The sequence below is a fragment of the Corvus hawaiiensis genome, chromosome 5, assembly GCF_020740725.1.
Source record: "Corvus hawaiiensis isolate bCorHaw1 chromosome 5, bCorHaw1.pri.cur, whole genome shotgun sequence".
NCBI classification, from domain to species: domain Eukaryota; kingdom Metazoa; phylum Chordata; class Aves; order Passeriformes; family Corvidae; genus Corvus; species Corvus hawaiiensis.
The window spans coordinates 32988186-33013108 of NC_063217.1; the positions used below are offsets into that span (position 1 = coordinate 32988186).

At 38.2% G+C, this 24923-nt stretch overlaps 1 protein-coding gene across 38 annotated transcripts in view; it reads left to right on the forward strand.

Annotated features, from left to right (window-relative positions):
• Window positions 1–24923, forward strand: part of SORBS2 (sorbin and SH3 domain containing 2) — a 208093-nt gene that overhangs the window by 39777 nt on the left and 143393 nt on the right. For 5 of the 38 annotated variants that reach the window (XM_048305295.1, XM_048305297.1, XM_048305298.1 and 2 more), the window contains exon 1: window positions 21690–21841. The exons of 2 other annotated variants lie outside the window; for them this stretch is intronic. The gene's annotated coding sequence lies outside the window, so the exon portion shown is untranslated. Of the gene's footprint in view, window positions 1–21680; window positions 21842–21929; window positions 22291–24923 lie in introns of those variants that run through there. 31 more of the 38 variants (XM_048305278.1, XM_048305284.1, XM_048305287.1 and 28 more) reach the window with 16 other exon arrangements.

Sequence of the window (24923 nt, forward strand, 5' to 3'; positions counted from 1 at the left end):
AGATTGCAATGCTCATGTCCGAATAGCTATGGGTACAATACATTTTGAGATTGCACACTGTTTAAAAATGACAGCCAAAAACCTAAAAGCAAACAGAAAACTTGTATCACTGCAGGGAACCTCAGGGATGGACCTAGTAGATCATAAAATGGGTGTGCTGGTGTATTCATGTATTTTGTCCCTGCAATCTACCTTGCTATTTTGGTGCAAGTGAATGGTGTATATCATATCCAATAACTACTATGTAAACAGAATTAGGATTTAGTATGCCAAAACAAGAAAGTATTCTTACTTTTTGAGAAACGCAGGCCACTGCATCTTCTGTTATTAAAACTACCATTGCTCAATTTCTCACATTATCACTGAGGCAATTGCACATAGAAATACAGCCAGAGTATTTCAGATATGGGTGGCGTTTTCAGGATTGGGAGTAGAGATGTGGAGTTGCTGCCATGCCACTGACTACCTGCTGTGAAACCTGACATGCATTTGGCTTCATCCTTGGAACTGCTTCTGTAAAAGCTGTGCTTCTAAGAATGGTTGGAATGAGTTGCTCAGCCAGGAATGCTGATTTGCCCAGCATAATGATATACTCCCAAGGAAAGCTTCTTTTGTGTTTAAGGGATGCAGATTAACACAGATAAGAATTTGTAGTAAGCCATCTAATACCAGTTGTCAGTTACTTACTTAAACATTTATTACATGAAAACGCAACACAAAAGGCTGGATATAATTATGGACTTTTGGGATCTACACATTTAAATTTCAGTCCTACAAAGCTGCTGTATCTTTCTCTATATGTACTCTCTTCCCTCCATCCATATTAACTTCACTACTAGAAAGGATATTTCTCTGACCTCAAATATCCAAATAGCCTGTCTCTCCTCAAGACAAAACAGGTACTCTCTGTGTTCATATGTGTGATTGCTTGAGCATAAACAAACAGATTTTAGTGCATTTAAATTTCGTATTTCAGTGCTCTGAAATGACTATATTCTTTTAAAAATACATTTAGAATGGTATAATGTCATTGTGCAGTGGTGATTACTGAAAGCCTTCAGGATTGCTTAATTTCCATGTGCATCACTCAGCACTGGAAGCTTGCTGAGGCTGAACCTTGTTAGTAAGTGTAAATGTTTGTTAATGAGATTAACTTACAAATAGCAGCTATGGTTTACTATAAAATGCTTCTTAAAGCATTGCTTCTTAAATAAAGCTCTTAAAATATTAGCATGAGTGGAGGAAGACCACAAGGATCCATCTGGAATGAGGAAACTGCCAAGCATCTGCTATGTCAGAATTCCGGTTTATGATGCTGAGCCATAGACAAGGACTCTTGGCCATAATTTATGATAATCGGTGGCTAGAGCTACCTGTCGGAAATTATGCCTTCAGTAATCCAATTACATCACTGAAGATAAGAGTCCAGGGTCAGGGCAGTTTCCAGCTTAGGAAAGGCTCTTTCAATTTTTATGGCTTTTGCCAATAAAAGTTTTTCATGAAACATCATAAGTAAACAGCTTTGTGATGGATTGTACCAGTGTGGCTGTATCTGTAATCATAATACTGGGCATCCTGTAGTAAGACTTCAAGTCAGTAGAAGATGGAGCTCTCTTCTCATGGGAGGGGGCATGTTGTTGCTTCATTACTTTACACTGGAAAGACAGAACTCTGGAGGAGAGTTCCTTTTAAGCAGGACTAAGTGTAGTTGTGCACTTGAGGGTTTTTCTAGTGATGTTTTACATATAATTTTTGAGCTTAGAGTCAAGACTAACTAGGTTGAAATAATCAGTGAGGGGGTGAATTACCCTTAGGCTTAAAGTTTTTCAAAGAGGAAAGAGGTTTTTTGCTACTCTTTCCCAGCCATATCCCGTTCCCTGAAGCAGAGTAGGTAGAGTGCACATAAAAGAAATGCTATATATTAATGTTGCCTGGTAATCTATTTGCTGTGCCAGAAATCATAGCAGTAAAAGCTTTGTGGCATCTTATTTTTCTGACCCTTAACAGCTGCTGTACTGCTTGAAAAAAAAAAAAGAATTATAGTTCAAATTCTCAGTAATTTTGTACAGCTAAAAATGTTTGTCTTCTGTTAAGGTTTGGGAGCTGGCCTCTTGAGAGGGGCAGGGAAAAAAGAAAATTAGTTAATTGCTTTAAAGAGAATAATTAAATTCAGAGATGAAGTTTAGTGTTTATTTTCATCTCATGCTGAATGTGCAAGCTCTCCCAAAAATGAAGAATTGATACTTTATGCAGCAGGTAAGAGATGAAAAATACAAATCTAAATTCACTCATTGATTTAAAGTGATTAATTCATCTGGTTTTGTGGTGTTTCAGTAAATGTCATCATTGCTTTGTTAATACATTTAGAATAATTTTTTCAGAGAGTATAATATATCCATACACTATTTTTTTGCAACAAGTACTTAATAGGCAATTGTTATACAGATTAAATACTCTCCCCATTTACACTTGTTGTTGAGCTATGAGTGTTGTGAGGGAGTGAATTTTTTTCTGCATCTTAAATCAATTGATTAATTTGATTTCAGTAATACCTAGATCGACCTCACTACTTAAAATTGTACCTCTCATTACATGCAATTGGAAAAAAAAAAAAGAAAGCATTGGCTAAAGGCAGTGATTTTGCAGAGATGGGACCTGGGATGGTATTGGGCCTGTAGGATGTTTTCTGTGATCATGTGAATCTGTGTGACCATAATTCAAATCTCACTGTAAAATGAGACCTAGCCTTTTAGAAAAGAAATGTACTGGTAAAATGTGGTGGAAGTCATCCAGAAAGAAAATGAAACTCTACAATGTTACTTTTACAAGCACTTTAATAACTCCTACCCTGGAGGAGTAGGCTAGATACCCAGTGAATGTTTTGCATTGTATTAACAATCCAGATATTTTTAATTAAAAGTGTAACTGTTTCAAGTGTGTATGTAATGATATTTAAGAAAATTAAATTATCTATTTGGAAAAGACAAGCTTCTTTCTAAGTTTGTTTTAGGATTGCATCAGCTTTCAGTTATGCCACAGCTTTTTATAGCTTGACCAGTGCTAATGATCTCATTCTCTTAACCTGATAATAATAATAATGGAATACCTTGATTAACTTGAATGGCAGCTGATATTTGATATGGTGGTTAAAATTAACCACACTGCAACAAGTTGCCTCCCTGTGCTTTTTCTTACCTTATGCAACCAAATAACTAGAATAAGATGATTCTGGTAAAAACAAACAAACAAAAAAAAAAATCTGAGAGTGTCATAATAGGGCTGTGTATAATTTCTTTAGAAAGAAATCTGCCCTCTTTGTTTTTCAGAACACTTAAAAATAAGTGAGACCAATCCAGTACAGACAACGTGGCCAAAAATACCATCAGTATTTTCACATCTCTCCACAGACCATGTATAGAGGCAAGAGAAGCATTGCTGCTTTCAAGGATATCAGAACTCCCCTGAGAGGGAAAAGACTGGACAAATTTTTCTGTAAAGGCAAATTGCAAAATGGGTACGCTGAAATGTGGATAACTCCTTTAAAGCAGATAAAATAGGTTTAGAGTTCTTAGAGGTCCTTTCTTTTGGCTGCCTTTAGCTTAGTTTGACATAGATGGGGAAAAGTTAATGTGCTCTTACCAGTTCTTCAGGTCTACTGCTTGCTCTGACGTCAGTTCCCTCCTGTTTCATGCCCCAACCCAACCAAAACAAACAGGCAGGACTTGTCAGATTGGTAAGCAGATACCTGCTTATGTTTCTGTATTTGCTGCATGCTTTGAAATGCTGGAAATGTAGTGTGCAAATATAAATTTATACCGTTAAATAGACAAGATACCATTAAATAGACAAAACAAGAAGATACTGTTATGGCTAAGCTTCTTTTTAAAATGCCTTTCTGCACCTAAGTGTACTTTTTGCCATCAGTTCACTGGAGGATGAGGCCATTAAGAAGTGCAGACTCTTCAATAGCTTCTAGTAACTAGCAGAAGGAATCTTAACTGCATCATCTGCTATTTAACTACAGTCTAAATATCCTTATAGTGATATGTAAATCAGCATGAAATTATGAAAGACAAATAAGATGGTAGCCTTTTAGAGTATCTGGAAAACTTGCAGGAAAGTGTAAAAGGAGACACTGATTTCTCTTGATGAAAGAGAAAATTCATGAGATCTTAATGATAAACGTGAGTTAATACAATTCTGAAGTGTGTGAAACTTGAGGCTACTAAAACTGGTGCAAGACTTGCAGAAATTCAGAGTAGGTTCTTTTGAGTTCAGCACATCAAACACTGACTTCTCATTATACAGTTTTCTATACACTGAGCTAGCTACTTACACAGTTAGGGCTCCTACCTACCACTTAACCAAATGTTAGTGCTAATTCTGGCATCTCCTGTAGGTGGAAACCCCTCCAGTAGAAGAAGCTCAGTTGTTTTTCTGTTCTCTTCTGAGGTATGCTCTTAGCAAGCCAGTCTTTCAACAGACTATATATAAATTAAGCTGATGAGTCTCAGAAATGCGCATATCACTCTGTTTATAGACCTTCAATGAATGCTAATTCATTGACAAAGTGTGAAAGTGTAACTTTACAGCTAAAAAGACTAGGAGTCAGCTCATTCGTTTGGAATGTACAGTATGTGATTATATAACTTCCTGAACTGGTGACATCACTGATGACCAATCAAAGAAACAATACTTCTGACTATGATTTCTATTTGTAATATTCCAAATATCAAAGATGAGACTAAATATTTGGCTTGGCATTTTTATGGTAGAGTTATAAACAAAAATTGCTTTGATGTTTCTGAATATGTCTGATTTGGGCAACTAAAAGTGCTGTAAAGTTTCGAAACTAAGTTCTGACTGCACTGGGCTTTCCGGACGAAACAGTAGGAAACTGTTTTAAAAAGTAACTATTCTCTGGAGTCTGAGTGCTTGGAAGCAGTGACACCTTTTAGCTCAGCTGATGTAATGGACACATACTACTCAGGATGTGGCCAGTAATGAATGGATGTTTTTCATAAGTATCTAGTGTTCTAAAATAACATCAGCATGTGTCAAGCTACAGCAAGTGATAAAAAAATAAATTATTCAGCTAAGTTAGCCCTTCAGAACCTTGGAATTTTACTTTAGATTCTGGCTTCCTTGAAAACTCCTTATGTTTATCACTAGATTTAATGCTACTGTCATTTAAAACATTAGAGCTTTCCATTTGCTTAGACCACAGCAACAGATTTAGAGTTCCTTAGAAAGAAGGCATACAGCATCACTCAAATTTTATTTCCTCATTGTAGAATGCCTGTTGTAGTCCTAAAGACAAGGAACTAGCTCTGAATATTTTCCAGCTTTCAGTGGAAGTGCTGGAAGCCCACCTAGGTGCTGTGCTCCCACAAGTTTTTGGCTCATAGCAGCGTTCTCAAAGTGTATACATTACTGCAGCGTAAATCTTCAATTGCACAAAGCAGGTGGTTATAGGCAAGCTTGGTCATTGGGGTCCTGCTGGTGGTACCAAGGGCACAAACGTGTTATTGGTACAATATGAAGGAGAAGAGATGGGATGGCTGTATCCACTACATACTTTTTGTGCAGGGTCTGATGCTAGCTGTTCCTCTTCAGGAAATAAGGAGCAAAGAGCTCATGTTAGGAAATACAGTGACTTCCCTGGCCTTCCTATGAGTGCATCTAAGTGAAAAGGTTTCTCTCTTTCCAACATAATTTATCTTATTGTTTGGTGTGAGATCTCTCTCCTGTCATTTATCTGTCTTAAGGGATAGAATATGGCTAATCCATAGACACCAAACCATTTTGATGTGGCTTTATCCATAACAATTTATGTGCTTCAGGGTAGTCATGAAAGCTCCCTGATAATTCACTGTGGTGCAATTGTCTAGAGCATCCCCTGGCAAAGGCAGTTAACTCTCTTGTAAACTTGTTTTCAAATACTGCACAAGAGAGAAGTGCAAGTTCTTTGTTTTTTGAAAATTGTCTTGCATCAGTATGGAACAGTAGCTGAGTTTTATTTGGAGCCTGGGAATACACATACACCCACACAGCACTCCCTTGAAAGGTGTTAACTGTGCAGAATTAGAATAACTGCTCAGTTCAGAGTTACCAGTAATTCAATTGTAGCTGCTAATTGTGACTTACAGTTTTTATCAAGAGCTATGAAAGTTCACACAGCTACTCTTGTTGAACAGAGTTCACACTTACTTACTCTAGGAACGCAAATCCTGACACCTTATGACAATATCTAGATCCTGTTATTTATTGTTATTCTGTGTCTATCACTTCACCTATTTCTGCTAATAGGTCTGATTAATAAAGGCATATAAAATGTAAAGGCAAATATAAAAAATGGGAGAAGAATCCTGAAAATCATGACCTGTTCCATATAATTTTTTTTCACCTTACCTTATCGTGACACATATATGTTCACCTGTTAATTTACCAAGTGTAGGTACTTTAGAAAATAAATGTATATGAAGCAGTGAAAGAGTTTACTGTTCAAAATTTACTGATGTGATTTCTGAATGCTCTACTGAGGTTTCTTGTCACTTTTTAAAAAAATAATTTTATTACTATTCAGGAAATCAAATTACTAGAAATCAAGAAATTTAATGAAAACTTAGGAAAGAAAAAAGAAACCAAAACAAAAAGAGCCCAAACCAAGCCTGTCTGATTATTTAACAAGATGTACCCTTTACACATTTTGCTGCTTAAAATTTTTACTGTAGTAGGAAAACTTAGTTAAGTTAAGGACCTGATGTCAATGCACAGATTTGGAATCTTGTTTTTTTAATTTTCCCCTCAAATATCTCCCTAAATTCTAAATCTGATAGAAGGAAGTCTTCAGGTTTATACAGTGAAACTCTACCTCCCTCCAGCTCTTGGAAATTGCTTTTCTCATAGTGAAATAAAAATCACCATACTATAACTTTGAATATTCTCTGTGCTGTGAATCATGCTTTTCAGATCCTTTTAGTAACAAAGAACTCTTTTTCTTTCAATAAAAATAATTGGTTCCACCTACATTTTCTTTGGGGACTCCGTGATTACTGTCAGAACAGAAACCTCAAGTGTACCTCAAGGTACACCTCAAATACTTTTTAAAAATAAACTCTATTAGTAATTAGCTGTAAGTAAAGTTACAGTGCCAAAGTACTGAAAACGATTGGTTGTGAAATACGTTTTTCATTGCAATCTACAAAACTGTACTGAATGGATGAAAATGAAATTTTTTTTTTTTGGTGTGTTGTAAGACTGACTCAGTGCCACTTCTTTTCTTGATACTCCAGGTCTAAAATGGAAATTGACAAGAAAGTACATAAGCTGGCAACTGAGATTTGTCCTTATTCAAATCCCATTATTCATTCCATAGTCAATAAAATTTTCATTGTTCTTGAATTTTATTTTTGTATATTTTTGCATCCCTCATCATTCATAGTATTAATTATGAAGTCTTACTTTTCCAGTTGTGTATTTAGTTATTCTTAGCAGGGATACTAGGTGTTGAGGAACAGTTCAACTTTCACCACTATGTTTTTATTCTGACAGAGCCATGGACACTCTGCACCAAAAAGATTACAAGGTGGTTCTTACTATTAGGGGAGTTTTTTACTTTTTCTGAATTCTTATAGCTTGTTTCCCATGGTTGTAACTAGATCTTTAAATTTGGAAATAAGTTCTGGATGAACTCAGAGAAATAACATAAACTTACAGCCTTATGTGTCAGCATAACTGTCCTTTAAAAGCACATCAATTAGATGATCTAGTCTGGCCTGGACCGATTTGGTAGATTAGGATTTAATAAGTGGGAAGAGAATAATAAATCTATGTAGAAAATGTGCATCCTGAGTTCTAGACTTCAAGAGTGGCTCTGGCTGTGGCCCTCCACCTTCAGGGCTTTCCTAACCTAAGAGTAAGTGGCCTGGAACCATAAAGCTGTGGTTCAGGACCTAAAGTTGTGATACAGCTAAGGTACTGCTAACTTGGTAACCACCTGTGCCTTTGCAGTGAAAAAGTGGCAGTGTGACAGAGTCCTGTCATGTGATTTGTTGCTGCCACTGACAGAAGATTCAGTATTTGGGATTGGGCCTGGCTGCCAAATTCAGGGTCAGCAGTTACTGTACAATGCCTTTCTCCTTCCCCCTTCTGGAATGCTGACAAAAGGTGGACAAAATAAATGTTTTGTGTTTTCTGTGTATGGATAAAGGACTTGTACAGGCTGGAGGTGGACAGATAGCATGCCCAATCTTTTTCTTCTGTATCCTTGAATTTAGAGCCAGAACCTAGTAGTGTGAGGATTCGAACAGTGGAATTGGCACTAGGAGTGCACCTTACAGTCAATTGTGCAAATGCAAGTTGGCTATGTGCTCCTAACTGGGAAATGGAATTCTGTTTCAGTTTGGACTGATACACTAGAAATACCAGTTCTGCCTCCTCACATATTTTCAAAACTCTGGGCTCTTGTTTCACTTAGAAGCTTGAACATTTCCTCAATTTTGACCTTGAGCAATGGAAAAAAAAACCCAGCTTGGTACTCGTAAAAAAAGTTGCTATTCAGAGTTTCTCTTTTTAAAATATATGCCACTGGAGAAGGAGAAAGTGATACGTTATTAAGTTTTCTGAAAATTCATTAAAAAGGAGGAATATATTTGGAATTATTCTTCACACCAAAATGCAATAAGATTTCTCCTGTCTGTTCCTGACTATTTGCTTTAGTCATGTTGAATACAAAGTCAAGTTTATTGATTGTACATCAAAGTTTTCAAGTGGGAAGTTAAAATTCAAAAAGCTGCTACTGGAAGCAGTGATGGGTTTAGAGGAAAGCAACTGGGGCCAATTGATTAGGGCCTTGACCAAGCTAAAGGAGGTCATAGTGCAAATCATGTATCTCACCATGTGGACTGATGGAGGAACCTGGGGCTGCCACTGATGTGATGTCAGATCACAGGGAATCTCTGGGGAGCTGGGCAGAAGAATGGCAAAAAAATCAGGAAGGTGAGATTTCTTGATGTTGCAGCCATTGGCCCATAAGATGATTTTGGGCAGATTGCTTGTCTATGCTTACTTACCTATCTCAAAAGTGGCAATATTTTTGTCTTTGAAGAGCTTCTTCATTGTTCTAACATTGTTCAGATTTTTTTCAGCTTCAGGTATTTTGAAGTTAGCGAAAATATTTAGCTCTAGAAAAGTTGATCTGTTTTAATACTAGCTAGCTAGACACAAAAAAGGTTGAATGAATGTTGCAACTGAGTCCCAGACACTGATAATTATAAGTAGGTTGTAGATACATACATTTCACATCTAGTGAAACCCTTATATAGGATTGGTAAATTGAGTATTACTGAGATCAGCCTGGCTCTGGTGAATTGGATGAGTAACAGCTGGATTTACAATTTCAGAGATGTTATAGAAACCTTGCACCCTCATCCTGATTGTCATTTCTCAATTTAAAGTCAGGTTTTTCTGTTAATTTTTGGCACTGCAACATCTTTCTATTCCTAAATAAAAGATTAGCTATTCAGAAAGGATACCAGGATTGTTATATTTCTTGTCTTGTTTTGTCACTCTGTGAGAAGACATAATAACCTCCTCCTTGTTCAGATACATTCAGGAGAAACCAGATGAAACATGGCATTTGCATGAGTTCTGGGTAAAGTTACAGGCCTGTCACAAAACAGTCATGTGATTCTGGGCCACTTTCCTGTAGTCAGTCAGAAAGATTTGTTAACCTTCCTGCTTTTAAACTTTAATGTTGTTTTACTGGAATTAAAAGTAGTTACTCTACCTGGTAAGCATGAGACTGCTGTTGGCTTACGCTAAGCAAAGTGCTGTTAACTAAAGGTGGTCAGTTACAAATTAAAAGCAAAATAGGTTTTTTTAGTTTGCTTGTTGCAGTTATTGACCCTTGTGCTTCAAAATAGTTTTGGATTGATTCACAAATATCCTTGTGTTTCTGCTGAGGAGAACTAAGAAAAGTTTTGGTGTTTCCCTTTGTGAGTATCATGTTGCATACTACTGCTTACTAACTTCTGCAATACCAGGAGCCAGAGTTCAGTGTGCTTTGTGAAGCTTGAACAGCACAATTCTGCAGTGCACTTGGGCAAGAAAGGAAAGAAAGCTGACAACTGTTACGCACCAGGACTACTTGTCTGGATAATTATTTTTCTCCCTGTTTTGCTAGTCTAAAGTCTTACTAATCAAAACTACCATTATCTGGAGAGCCCAAGTGATCAATTTCTTTCCCTAACAAAATTCATTTATAGAAACATGACCCTGAAACATCTGAGGAAATTAGAAATTTTCCCCAGAACTGCTGCTTTGGCACAAAACTTTTGTAGTATTACTTAAAGAATTTCAGGGAATGGAAATGCCCAGGTGAGCTTTATAATCCCCCGGACACAGCATTCCTCAGCACCAAGAAGAGTGGTGTTGTCAGGATTCTCCACTGCAATCTCTCAATACTGTTTCACTACTGAATGTATGTACATGTAGGCAAAAGCTGGAGCTGATGGTATTTAAACTGACTGCTGCAGAATTGCCTATCATAACTGCAAATGAACTATTTATACTCCAACAAAATTAAGTTTATACATAACCTTAATAACTGACTGGTAATCACTGCAAAGCAAGGGCTTTTTGCTATTATAATGTATATATCTAAAATTGCATACAGTGAAGCCTCACTTAATTTGTTAACGCTCTTTCATTTAGGGATTTTGTTTGAAAAAGCTAACTTCTTAAGTAGTAGTACATGGGTCTATGGATTTCTTCCATTATCAGAGTTCTGAGTTAAAATTTAAGGCAAGGCTGCTTGCAACTGACCTGCCTCATCCCTGTAAACTCCACTTTCTGAAAAGCCAGTAAGAGGATCTGAGCTGTGGAATTTTCATTTCACTTAATGCACAATAAAATTCTCAAGGGACATACTAAATAACAAACAACTTTTTTTCTTCGAGCACAGAGTATCCTGGTAACAAATCAGTTATCAGACAATATGTAACAGATCTCTGGTTGGATTTTTCAGCAAGAATAATAATTATAATATGGTATGATAATTTTCATCATTTAGAAGGGTATTTCATGAGACTCTGAGACAAAATTCACTAACTTTTGAGGTACTATATATTTTTAAACTACCCAAATTAACATTTATTTTCCAGATACCTTGACATAACTGTCTGTCTTACACCTTCTATGTGCAGTTTTTGTTCAATTGTTTTGTTTAGTGTATCAAATAAATTAAGTTACATGTCCTGTAGAAACTGAAAACTTTCTGAGGGAGTTCAAAACTGAGTTGGAATTTTGTGAAATAGTTGTTCTTTTTAGCTCTTCAAATGCAGAGAAGCTCATACTGCCAAGTCACCTATTAAGTGCTTAAACAGTAGCCTTTATCGACGTTTTCTCAGCATTGCAGATATCTAGCATTACACTATCTAATGCCTTACAATTTACCTATTTTAAAAAGACATCTGCTGTGCTGTGTTGTTGAACATTGCCAAGTTTGATTGCTAGCCAAGGCCTGCTTGTCCTTTAGTCACTGACAAATTCGTGACTGTGTTCCAGAGATGTGACAGATAATCAGCTGCCTCACGGTGTTGGTAAAAGGTAACCCTGACCTTTCCTACAAATAATTAGTGTCAATTATACTCCCCACCTACATCCTTTTCACCACAGTGACAGAAAAAAAATCAGGCTTTTCCTTATTTTGTTCTAATAACAAAAGTAAAATTTAGCAATCCCGTGCCAGAATTTTCTGCATAATTTGACTATTGAAATATATCAATCTGGGAAACTACTGTAGATTTTATTTGCTTAGGTATTCTACCTCTTCTGTGGATGTTAGGATCCTGATTTCAAAAAAGATAAGGTACTTGAAAGAAATTTCAGATGAGGAACAAATCAACTGAAGTGGTCTTGGGTAGATGTCAACTTTACCTGTTCATTATTGGCAGAACACTTGAAACTTATTATTACACCAAACCAAGTAGTTTGTACACTGAACTCATTTCATTTCACAGACATTAACTGAGTAGCTCTGAAGATCCCAAGAGCGTTGTTAGCACCCTTCTGAAACTTTGCGTCAGACTGACCTTTCCATGACGTTTCCTTTTTATGATAAGCAAGAATGTCTTTGCGATCCTACTCCTGAAAAGTCAGTTACAAAGGGCAGAAGGCTGGCACTTGTGATTCTGAATTCCTTTGGTTCGTGCCTCTGGACGTGTGTGAGGATGAAACTGCATACAGCTGTGCTACGTGGCTAACTAGCTCGAAACTGGATTTTGCCTCCCAAGTACCTTTTATGTGGTTGAAAACTCTGAAGTTGTTCTATATATCAGATGTAGCCTGATGTAGTATAGAAATATACAGTTCATAAGGCTTTTCTGCCATTGGTGCAAAAACCATTTATTGAGTACAGACAGCACTTAAATTGCAAGTTTATGTTATTTCATTTCTCAGAAATGGTGATAAAAGGAAGAATTGTGTACAGGGGTTTACTCCCTCAGTGGTCTTATGCCTTTCATTTACTATTTACTGTGAAAGAGACCAATTAAGGCCTTGATCCAGCAGAATCATAGTTCCACTTTCTATTACCAAGCATTTGTCCTCTATTAAATATTCTTTCTAGAACTGACATTGTCTTCCTTTGTCTTCTTTAAGCTCAAAAATATAAATTCTCTTCTTTGCCTGTATTTTTTTATGGAAAGGGTAATTATATCAACTCTGTCAACTGCATGGGCAAGAAGCTATAAAACATAAGCATTGCAAAACAATTGAGTTACCTGATTCAGCTTAGTGCAATGCATGCTCCTTCTTATCTACTTTATCCTGTCTTTCCTTGGAGTCACATAGGTCGTTTATTCTGACCAAGGAGGGAAATAACATTGGACACCACCTTTCACAGTGAGTGGTGAGTGCCCAAGGCACAACTGCGTTAACTGGTAGTGTAGCGTTCATCTTGGATTTAGCCTGCTAAAGAGTTGGAAGACAGGCTGTCAAGTACTAGGGGTGTTTCACTGTGCTGTTTTTACTCTTTCACACTTATTTTGTTAGTAGGGTAGTTTCATTGGATCTTGACTCCCTTAACAAGTGATACTTTTTGTTATAACTGTATAAATTCATCAGTCCAAACCTCAGATCATCAGTGGGTGGGCAGTATCTGCTTTTAATCTGTATGTGGTGCTGTCCTTTAAAATCCTCACCCTGTTTTTCCCCTGCTTTCAAGTATATTAGTTACTATGGAAACAACATCAGTGTTGTGAGCTTCTAAATCTTGAGTACATTTGAGTAGTCTTGTTTTCTTTCCTCTTGTTTATATACAGTGGTTCTTTTGCTCCCACACTATATCTACAGCTTATTTCAGAAAGTGGTGCTAAGCAAACTCTCCACTGCTGCTTTTAAACTTAAATTCTAGGAGTCTGTAGTATCCAACCATTCCTATATCAGAGATTCTGATACTACTTTTTGTGTTTCTGCTGATATTAGTCTGATTCTATTCAGAGAAATCAAAGATCTAATTTTTTGTGCCAGAGAGTAATAAATACCTATAGTAATTGAAAAACAAAAACTTGGTCAATTGTTTTCTCTTGTATCACAGAATGGTTGAGGTTGGAAGGGACCTCTGGAGATTGTCTGGCCCAACCCTCCCGCTTTAGCAAGACCACTTAGAGCCAATTGTCCAGGATGATATCCAGAAGGCTTTCGAGTATCTTGTGTAACAGAGACACAACACCCACTGGGCAACTTGTGGCAGTGCTCAGTCACCCTCACATTAAAAAAGTGTTTTCTGATGTTCAGACAGACTTTTCTGTGTTTCGGTTTGTGCTCGTTGTCTCTGATCCTGGATACCACTGCATGCAACCTGCAGTCAGTGTGCACACCCTCCCTTCAGGTGTGTGCAGATAGATGAGATTCTGGCCCCGGCCCCCCACCAACCCTCTCCCAGCTGTCACTGGGCTAAACAGTCTCTCAGCTGTTCCTCCTAGGAGGGATGGCTCTCTGAGTCCATGGTATGGCCCTTTGCTGGAGTCTCTAGAGTGTCACTGGCTCCTTGTACAGGGAAGCCCAGAACTGGACACAGTACTGCAGCTCTGCAGGGGTGGCCTCACCAGCACCGGACAGAGGAGAAGGATCACATTCCTATTTGAATATTTCACCTTTCCCCCTCTCTAGTGTGAAGTCTAGATGAAGTTTCTATGATAAACTCTTAATGTAAGTGAGGTACCTGGCAGAAAACTGGCAGCAGACTTTTAAAAATAATCATGCTTCATAAGTTTATACCTATTGCTTGAACACTATTCAAGACCAAAACTTAAGACAGAGTTGAAAGTCACTTCAGGCCAAAAGGAAGTGAATGTTAAATTAAGTTTAAGAAGCCAAACCATGGCTTAAACTAGAAGACAATTGTAATCCAGAAATACTGTAACAAAAAAAAAGTTGATTCACTTCCTAGAATAAAGGATATATCTGGCAGGTGATCTGCTAAAGTTCCTAATGTGTTATGTTATACTCTAGAGAAAATAAGCTACCAAAAAAGTACAAACAGTTAACCTCTAAGTGGAGGTAGATGCTGCTGTTTGTTTAAGCAATTCTGGAATGCTTTGGCATTGTTTCACTTCCTAGCACAAAAGAAGAAATGACCTCTTCATGAAAAGAATGCTGTGGATAAGCTGGTTAGTACCTTATCAACTCTGCTATTGTAGTTATGCCAGCCAGACATGTTAGTGTGACTTAGACATACCCTGCTATGGTATTTATACTTTGTCAGAAGTGTTTTGAGATTGATTTGTGACCTCATCTGGCATAGAGAGATGCTGCCAAGTTCTCTGAATTGATAAAAATTAAGTCCACCTTCCAAGTTTATTTAAAACTTCCTGGCTTCAAAGAACTTGGAAAAATATGTTGGTTTGCTACCTTTATCATACTTATTTGCTGCTGATGTTCCCATTCATCTGCTCTTCCCGAATCTTATTGCTTCTCACAAATGATGATCTGAAATACCATAGCTACTGGCATTTCTTTCAGATACTTTTGAGCTTAGGTTTTAAACAGTAATTTTTCCCAGGGGATAGTGAAAATAAGAAAATGCTGCATTCAAGGTGTGTGGATTCTAACTGTAATGAAGGCCAGATCTTTAAATGTTCTCTGGTTAGCTCTGAGGAGATTCAGAGACAGATAGGACTAGCCCAACATGGTCTCTATCACTTAATACGCCAATCTAATCAGGCAAGAACAACTCTTTTGAGATGAGAGCCACAAGTATGGTCATGTCTAGAGAAGTGTTCTCTATTTTTAGTAAGCTGATTCTCAGCATTGTGCAATGTTGAAAGTAATGGGTGGGAGAGCTGGAAAGTGATAATTTGGGGTTGATTTTTACTTAATTTCTTCTTTGTTTTTCCTATGCCAGATTGAACAAAATTAGATTGGTCAGAAGTAAATTAAAAAGCATACTTACTATTTTCTGGGTAGTAGTGCAAGGGGCAGAAAAACACAACAAAATACAGGTGGCTGAAAGGGATTGAGGCTATAGGGAAAAAGGAATATAGACAGGGACAAACAAATCTTTTTTTAAAAAAAGACCAACAACCCCCATCCTAATTATTAGCAATGACTCAGCTATTTCTAGACAGTTCAAGTTGTACAGAAATAGAACAGTTTGAATTGATTCTTGTTGGTTTGGGTCTTTGTGCCAAGCAGGCCTGAGGTAGGATTCAAGAGGAGGTCTAGGTCAGTTGTAAAACTCTCTTGCAAGGTATTTGCAAGAACTGTGGGCAGCATGTGAAAATCAATGTTCCTGCCCCATCTTCCCACCAACAAACTCCTCTTCCTGCCATTTTTTTTCGATTTCTCACAACTGATATTGTATAAATGTAATGATTAGATGTTAAGAATTGTTTCTCAAAATGGAGAAGAGGAATACATATCCTAATTACTAGAGCATGAAATAGCAGTCCATTAAAGTAGTTATAATAAGGGGTGGGAGACAAAGTGGTGTGAAGCAAGCTTTTGAAATGAAGGGACAGCAAATTGGGAATACAAGGGCCTGAGGCTTTCCAGCAGCTGCTCTCAAGGAGCTACAAAGCTGAAGCAGTGATTTAAGAAAGAGGAAGTGATGCCAGTGGAGAAGGTGCATTTCAGCAGGACAGTGGCAATAGTCCAAGGATGTGGCTTTCGGTTTTAGGTAAGGAGAAGGTGGTGAAGGATCACAATAGAGGAGTAGGTAAAAGTTTCAGATTTATGTATTATAAATGGAGGAAAGAGGAGACTTGGAGACTGAAAGCTTATCTTTCTAAATATCTAAAAGTGATGTTTGAGAAATACTCACAAATTTGCAGCATAGAGGAGTTGGCTGTTGGTGTCTAAGCAGGGGCAATAACCTTTGTCCTGGATATTTGTTTATTTGCTTCCTCTATAAATTGCAATATGTGAGGAACCTGTTATTGAGAAGTTAATAAAATTTTCACTTAAGAAATCTCTTTGCCCTGCTCTCATAGAAGAGATGGGAAAACAGCTCCTTTTCATTATGTAGCTATCAATCTCAAATTTATACTTTTATACACAAGTGTAGAAAATGCAATAAGACTTCATAATATATACTGCCAAGTTTGGTTTTCCAATAAATTGGGAAGCAAAAAATTTCTAGCACTGTCAGCAATTCAGGCCTCTGAGCATTTTGACAGAGCATTGCTGCTGAGACTGGTATTTGATGTTCACAGGAACTCAGGCTTGTAGGGATCTCCAGTTTATAATGGAGATGAAACTTGGTTTTTTTGGGTTCTGGAAACTAGGCGGCCTGGGGTGTTCTTCAAAACTTAATCTGAACTCTTGCTTAGGGCTATGAATTAATGTAGTTATTTAATAGAACAGTCAGTACATGACGCAATCAGGACTGGAAAACTTTCAAGTACAAATTGACAAGATAATCTATTAATTGTCTTGGCAATATCCTTGGCATTCTCTGAAAGCACAGTGCATTTCAGTAGCAGTTTCTCTTTTCTTGTTTTGCTTTAGGTCACAGAGGACCTCTTGGTGGTATTTCCAAAATTCTGAGGATAACTTTAAGACATTTCCTTTCTGTGCGTTAGTCTTGTTTTTGAAGGTTTGTTATTTTTTCTTAAAACTGCACATTTAAGCATTCATTTTTGGGAGAACCTTGAATATTATGTCTTTTTGAGCTCAAGGTCACATTTCTTCTCTCAAATACCATCCTAAAAATCTGAAAATGGAACATTTATCCATACTATAATTCTCCTGATTTAAAATCTACTCAATACATCATAAAACTTGAGATGTTTTCTCGGGATAAGTGAAAAAAAAGTTGCATATGTGTTATGGTATATATATATGTATACGTATAGCTTTTTAACTTATTTAATATGTTAAATAATCCAATTTCATAGGCAAGCAAACAGAAAAGAAAAATAATGAGTCTATTTCAGATTCTATTTCATCTTACTTAAAATGCAGCAGAAATTAATCCAAAACTGTATGTCCAAACAGCTAAAAAGCAGCTTAATTTAATTTTATAATATTTTGTATTTTAAATTAGGCAGTTATACCTCCACTGTTGCCTTTTTACTAAATTATATCAGAAAGTAAAACACTAAATGTGGGATAGGAAATAGTGTGGAAATTGCTCCAGGAATTCAGCAGCATCTTTAACCCTGGTGTAAAACATGAGGGATCTAGTCTTATTAGGTTAAGACTCTTTCATCTCTAATTAATTACAAAAGGGCTTCAGGGTTTCCCTTTAAAGTTTTTAAATATTTGTTTTAAAGAAAATCAGTTACTTCTCTCTTCTCTACTATGTTATGGCTGTACTACATATAATGAGGAATGTGTCTCAAAGGGCAACTGTGAATAAAACAATATACTTCCTGTGATAAGAATTTCCCAAATACGCTCAAGAAATTGTTCCTGCAATGCTCTTGTGATTGTTTTATTTAAATGCGTGACACACCTTAAATACTTAAATCAACTCATTGCTCTATTCAATCTAGATAGAATTCTCTGACAGCATCTTTGCCAAGTATCTGATTGAATTCACAGTACAGAAAATTGGTCAGAGCTGTTATTGGTGAGAACCTGAAAATACAAAGCCAATAGCTAGAGTTGCCCTCAGTGCTCAGTAGCTGGAGGAGCTACAAACAAGTTTGACCCTGGACAAAAGTAACTCTTTCTGTCTGAATTCCGGTTCACTCTTCTACAGGTTGTGTCTCAGGCAGTTAATTATAGTAATGTCCTGGGAATTGGATATCGGAGCTTTTTTCATAGGCTTCTCATCACCTGGAACCTTGGAAAAACAATGTTAACTAGTCTGTACTTCAGCATACCCACCTACAAGTATTCATTGTGTTTATCTACTGCTTTGCATTTAAGCAAGTTGACCAAACAATATAAAAAAAAATTAGTCTTTTTAAATTTGAGACCTTTGATAGATGATGATTTCTTTATTATTAGAACAGTCCAATTTGCCTTCATAAATCTTTTTCATTTCAATATATCATCAAGTGATTACAGAAATTGAATGAGGGTCAGAAAGATCTGTAATTGTTAATGATATTCAGGATCGCTGAACACTAGGTGTTTTCCTACTTGGATAGTTAATGTATGTAGGAATAATTGAAATGCAATGCAATAAATATAATGCTGATTTTAATACAGTAATCACTTCTTAACTTAGGATCTGTTCTTTTGACATTTCCTGTCCAAGAGTGACAATGCTTTTTAATATTTATTATAGTTCATGCTTTTAACACAGAGTTAGAATGCAAATTAATTATTCATAAACAAAGAATTTTAATTAATTGTATGCAAATCACAGTTCTTGGGTTGATTTAAGAATTAAATGTTGCCTTAATGGAGGTATATGTTTTATGGAGCTGGTTTGAGACAGCTGGAAACCACTTTGTGAAGGAAAATAGCAGGACAGGCTGAACTACAGTGGTGAACGATATGCCGATACAAGTATTGCAGATAAGGCTGAGAACAATGCTTGTTATTCCTGTCTCAAAACTGAAGATGGTTAGCAATGTTCTGGTGAAGAATTGGTGAATACTAGTTTTCTTTCAGCTCTGATCGTTCTGGTATGAGCATCTGTCCTCCAGGTACTACAAGTGGGATCACGAAGCTCATTTGAATTAACGTGGGAGTAGGATTTGAGCACAGATACCAAATGATGTGTTCTATTTTCGGCTCTGTTCTAACACAGCAGGCTAGTGGTTATCTTTAAGTACTTAAATACTCACTGTAGGGTCAGTATGACTCTATGCCTTGCACTTAAATTTTTATGTAAGGGGAGCATGCTAGAAGCCACTATTTCAGCTGCCTGGTTCTGGAGCTTTCCTAGAAACACAGACATGCCAGTGTAACTGAGTCTTGGGGGACTACCAGAGACCATTCAGTCTCACAGCTTCACTGTGGGTTCAGTTCAAATCCTTTGATGTTATGATTTTAGTGAGTTTTGCCAGGAGAAATTTTATGACTGTGCAGAGCATGCATCAGAAACTGTTTCTAGGACTTCTGTGGAGCTTTTAGGTAAACTCAGGTTAGCTTCTCACAATTTGTGCTTTAACTGTTTGCTGAATTGGAGCCATAATCTGCACTTGGGTTAAGCCTCTTTTAATTTCTGCCTAATCACTTATGAAACTGCAGAGAAGAAAGGTTGCATGTATGTGTATATTGTTAATTGCTATGAGATACTGCAGGAAAAGCTCCATCACCCTTTTCTGGATAGAAGTGTACCTGCATTACAGACAGAGTTCTAGATCCCTAAATATTGAATTATGAACTTGTAATCTTAAAACAGGCTTTTATTAAAAAAAAAATTAAAACATTTTTATGAGTATACTTTCACTGTACTTTCAGGTGCCTGCACATGTATAGATATGGAGATGTGGACAAATATCCTGAAACCTTTCCAAGCTGTAACATATTGTTTAAAAACTCACGGCCTCTATGTTTCCAAAATCTATTTTAGCCTGCCTGTGGACAGTATTGTGATAGTAACCACACTTAGTGCAATAAAGTGATAGAAAACCTGTTTGTGTCTTCCCTTACTGAAAAGCATTTTTAGAGTTGTTGTTTTTTTTTTTTTTTTAAGTTAGTGACTGTATCAATGCATTAAAAAAAAAGAGACTGGATGTGCAGTCTGTTTCATGTTGCTTATTAACAAAAAAAAGTTAGTGAACCAATCATGGTGAAATGGTATTCTTGTAATGCAGGCTGGTTTTGTTTTAATTCTTAGTATGTAAATAATTACTTCAGTAGTTTAATGTTTTCCAGGCAAAAGCTTCAGAATTGGGTTGCCAAATCAGCAGACATCCCTTTTTGATCATAAAGAACTGTTGAACAGTAGTCATGGCAGCAAAAGAATCTGTTTGAGTCACAGGAGCTAGGAGCACTTTCACCTGATGCTAGCACAGACTCAGCCCCAGCTCTAGTTTGAGAGATGTGAACATCCACAACCCTTTTTAAGAAGGCTAAGAGAAAAAGAAAGAAGACTAAACTAGCATTACTGTTGAAGCACCTATTCAAATATACTGGAATGTTTCAGCTCCAACACCTCAGAAATCTAAACAGAATTTACCTACTTGTCTCCTTGTGAGCCCCTCCCGGGTCACTTTCATAGAGCTCAATACTCACTTTCAGAGAAACTAGCACTTAGACAAGGAAAAGAGGGTAAAGATGCTGAGGGAAGAAATGAGTAAAATCCACCCAAGTGGACCTTAGTTCTCTGCCCAGGACTCCACAGTGACACCACTGCCCTTGGATCCTGAGAGCAGCAAATTCACTTGGAGTGGTGGAGCAGCAGAGCTTTGTCTACAAATTGTACTCAGACGCGAAAAGTCTGCTGTAGCTCTAGGAAAGTATAACTGAACAAGGAAATGCAATTATTTCATGTATGTAGTACATCAATCCCTGCTAACAACTGGGAAGTTCTGACCAATACTCAGAACTCTGGTGTATGAAATGCAGTATGCTTGCTTAGATACATTTAATGCTTCTAAATGACTTTTTGAGAACTTCAGGTTGATGGCTGCTGCTTGTGCTCTCTAGCTTTTATTCCCGACTCCTTAGGCAGCTGAGATATGAGTTAATGACAGGTCTTGAAGAGTGGAAATTTTTATAAGCAGTTTTAAATTGCTCACAAATGTCTCCTTTTCTTCCTACTTCTAACTGAAAGGAAGGAAGTGTTATTCTAAATAGGATAAAATTGGTTTACATGGTGATTGCAATGTACAAGCTTTGAAAGTCATCTAACAAGCAGCAACACTTAAGATCAATCAATGTGTTTATGAACACTAGGAATTGTGATAATGTCAGGGGTTAGCTTATTGTGAATGAGTGGGGACTTAGGCTTTATTGTTGGAAAACTGGCTGACTATTGTACAATGGTTATCCCTAATGGTTATTTCCTAGGTAAGGACGATTATTTACCCTGAGTGCTTACACAGTGCCCTGTCAATTTTGGCGCTTCACTTTGGCGCATCAGAGGCGCTTCCCTGACCGCGTTCACACGGTAATTTGCAGCCCCCGGGCCCGGGTCGCTCCCAGCGCTGCCTCATCCCCGCTCCGTGCGGGGGGCTCGGGGAGCGCGGGCGCGGCGGGCGCTCCGCGGGCGCGGTGCCGGAGCCGCCGGGGCGGGCCGGGCCGGGCCGGGCCGCTGTTGGCTGTTGCCATGGCTCCGGCAAGCCGGGGGAGCCCAATGAGCGCTCTGCGGCGGTGCCGAGGGGACCAGCCATTTTGCTTATGGAAAACAATGTGACATATTATGCTGTGCTGTACCGGGGAATAAACAAAAATCCCGTCGGGGGACGCAGAAGAAACGGGCATATTAGTGAGTAATTCCGGCGGCAGAGCGGGCTCGCGGGCTGCCATTTTGACAGGCTGGCGGCTGCCGCTCCCGCCGCTGATCGGGGGAGGTGGAATGCGGGGCGATAATGCTGCATATCTGCTGTCAGGCAGCGGAGCGGGGGTTTGTCGTGTGAAGGCAGGGTTCCTCCGCAGTGCTGTCTCGGCTTCTCGCTAGCCGCCGCTCGGAGCGGAGCCGGGGATCCAGGGGCAGGATCCAGGGGAAGGGAGCCGCCCCTGCTGCTGGCGCTCGGAGCGCGGCTGGCGCCGGGGCGCGGGCGCTGCGAGGCGCGGGCGCTGCCAGGAGCAGGTGTGCGGCTCGGCCCGGCGCCGCTGCAGCTCCCGGGCTGCTCCCGCCGGCCCGGCGGGCGAGCTGCTGCCGCCGGGCTCCGCCGCAAAAGGGAGCCGCTGTGCGCCTCGGCTGCTGCGAGAGAGGTACCTGGGCACGGGCTGGCGCGGGTCTGTGGCACAGCTGAGCACAGCTTCGTGCGAGAAACAAGCTTCTCTTGGTATCTGTGCCTTGGAAGGTTGGCTTTGGTCGATGGCTGGTTTAGGGTGCTTGCTGAATTCACTGATCTGACTGCATTGTCCTTAAACATTTCGACGTGGTGTTCCATATGGTTGCTGATTCAGAAGGATGCTTCCAACAGATGATAAATTTTTTAGTAGATAATTCTGCTAAAAGGCTAGGATTATTTTTTTGTTTGGGTTGTCATTGTGGTTTTTATTCTCAGGATAGCGTGGGTGAAATAAAATATTACAGAACTCACGAGCATGTTTGAAAAGCCTTACATCACTGAGTTCATCACTAGTGGATTCCATGCATTGTGTTCAGTCTCAGTGTTAGATTTATATTGTCCAACTGCTGCTGTGCAGTATGTAGGTCATAATAAAAAGCAGCTTTTTCACTAGCTTTCAATGGACTGCATGCCCCAGTGCTGTGGTTGATTAGTTTGTGGTACTTTTGCTGTTAAGAGTAGTGGTATTAAAGCCAGCTCACACCTCCTTTTTAAAGATATCGCACGTTCCGTGCTAGACAGAGCACAACACGCCCATTGTGTCCCTCCGTTTGGTGTTCAATAAAAGGAAGGAAACGAGCACTCCACATGGAGCACCAGCACATTAATAGCACAAGACGGTTAAACTTTTATTGAACAATCCCAGTGATTCTGAGATAATCTACTGAAGGTAGAGACAATAAAAACACTTAGACATATATAAGGAACTAATTGGAATGGGAGAGGTCTTCTAATAGGGAGTATGTGTTAATGCTGTAGATTTTCAATGCAAAATGAATTGTTCTGAATAGTTATTAATCACAACACATCTGCTGTAGTTAAACCTAGGTCAATAAAACCTCAATCCCTCAGGACAGATATAGTTTCTATTAAAAGTAGCATTTTCCAAACTACCAACTGTATTCTTATGCATTAATACAATTTCTGAATTAGATTATAATGCAATGCATTAAATTATTCTGACAATTCATCCAAATATTCTGATTCAGTTTGCATCTATAGAAAATGAGATGATATTTTGATCTTAGGTCTTCTTTAATAATTATGTGGATTTAAATCCCACTGAGATGAGCCATTTGTTTGGACAGTTGAGTGGGCATGAAATCAAGAATTTGAGGTCTGGTATCTTTATAGTTAAATTAGTAACCAGCACTCTGTAACTAGGAGCCAAATTCCAATGTGTTGTTTCTGTATATATCCTGCAAAGGCATTTGAACAAGCATGTTCAGCAACTATCCCCCAAATGAGACATTGAATTTGGAAGCAGCAGTATATAATTGAATTGCTACTATGTGTTCATCCCATTAGAAAAGCTCCATCTTACTTGAACCATTTCAGGATTTTGTTTTGTGGTGAATGCACACAACAACTTCTTTCTCTGTGCCTCTGTGTAGGGGTCACACAGTAAGTGGTTTCGATAACTGCCTTCATCTGTAATCTAGAAAGTGGAATGTGCCTTGATAGTGTGGTACTGCATGAATATTTATAATTGAGTCTGTAATTATGAAAATTATAAACAAGCAGAGCTACTATTTACTTTAAGATGTTGATAAGTCTTTAACAAAGAGGGAGCTTTTGTTACAGCGGTGAGAAACATGGATATAGCAGTATACAAAATGTGAAGGATCTGGCAGTTCAAGGTGGGTTGATTCTCACTGTGGATTCTTCTCACTATGAAGAATTTATGGTGTGAGGAAAACAAATGAAGACTAGCAATGACTAATCACTAAACAGTGTGCACCCATTAGGTGCATCTTATTAGTCAGTATTATTTAAACCAATATTCTGTGCTGTTTCCATTCTGCTTTTCTCCTTTTGTTATTTTTCTCATATCGATTCCCAGCTTCCCTCTGCATCCTTACTGTTTCTTTGGCAACATTTGATCCCATCAGAGCTATTTGTAAATCAAATCGGTGACTGTCAGTAATGGTCATGGAGGTGCTGCAATAGAATCTGATGCGGAGGAAGAATTTAAATGAGTTAGAAGTAAGAAACAGCCACCAAGTAATGAGCGTATCCAGTGCGAACTAATTCCACATGATGTAAGTTTTAAAGGCCTAGAATTGGGTCACTGGTGTAGAAATCAAATGGGCATGCATGGAGAGGGACATTTTTCATCTCATGGTGAATTGAAGTGTACTTTTAAACAGAAGGTTTACAAGGAGACCTTGTAAATAGTATGACATAGGACAAATTGGAAAGTTTTGTATTAAAAATGGTAGTGTCAAGTTCTAGTTGAAGTCTAGAAGTTTTTCAGGTTTCAGTGGAACCACAGTTTTTATCAAGAGGTGATTATGCATTATTTGAAAGCCTGTAGGTTATCCAAAGTCAGGCTCTCTCTTGCTCAGCAGAGATGTAAATAATATCAGCTGTCATGCTTTAACATTACAGTCGCTTCAAACATTTTTTTAGACAGATGACCTTAGAAGGTGACTCTGGGTCCATGTGTAGCTCTTAAACAGAATACCAACAAAGCAAAAGCAGGCAGGTGAATCCTAAAATGCAGTTTCATTAGTAGCAGGTGCAAATAGTAATAGAAATAAGAGACCA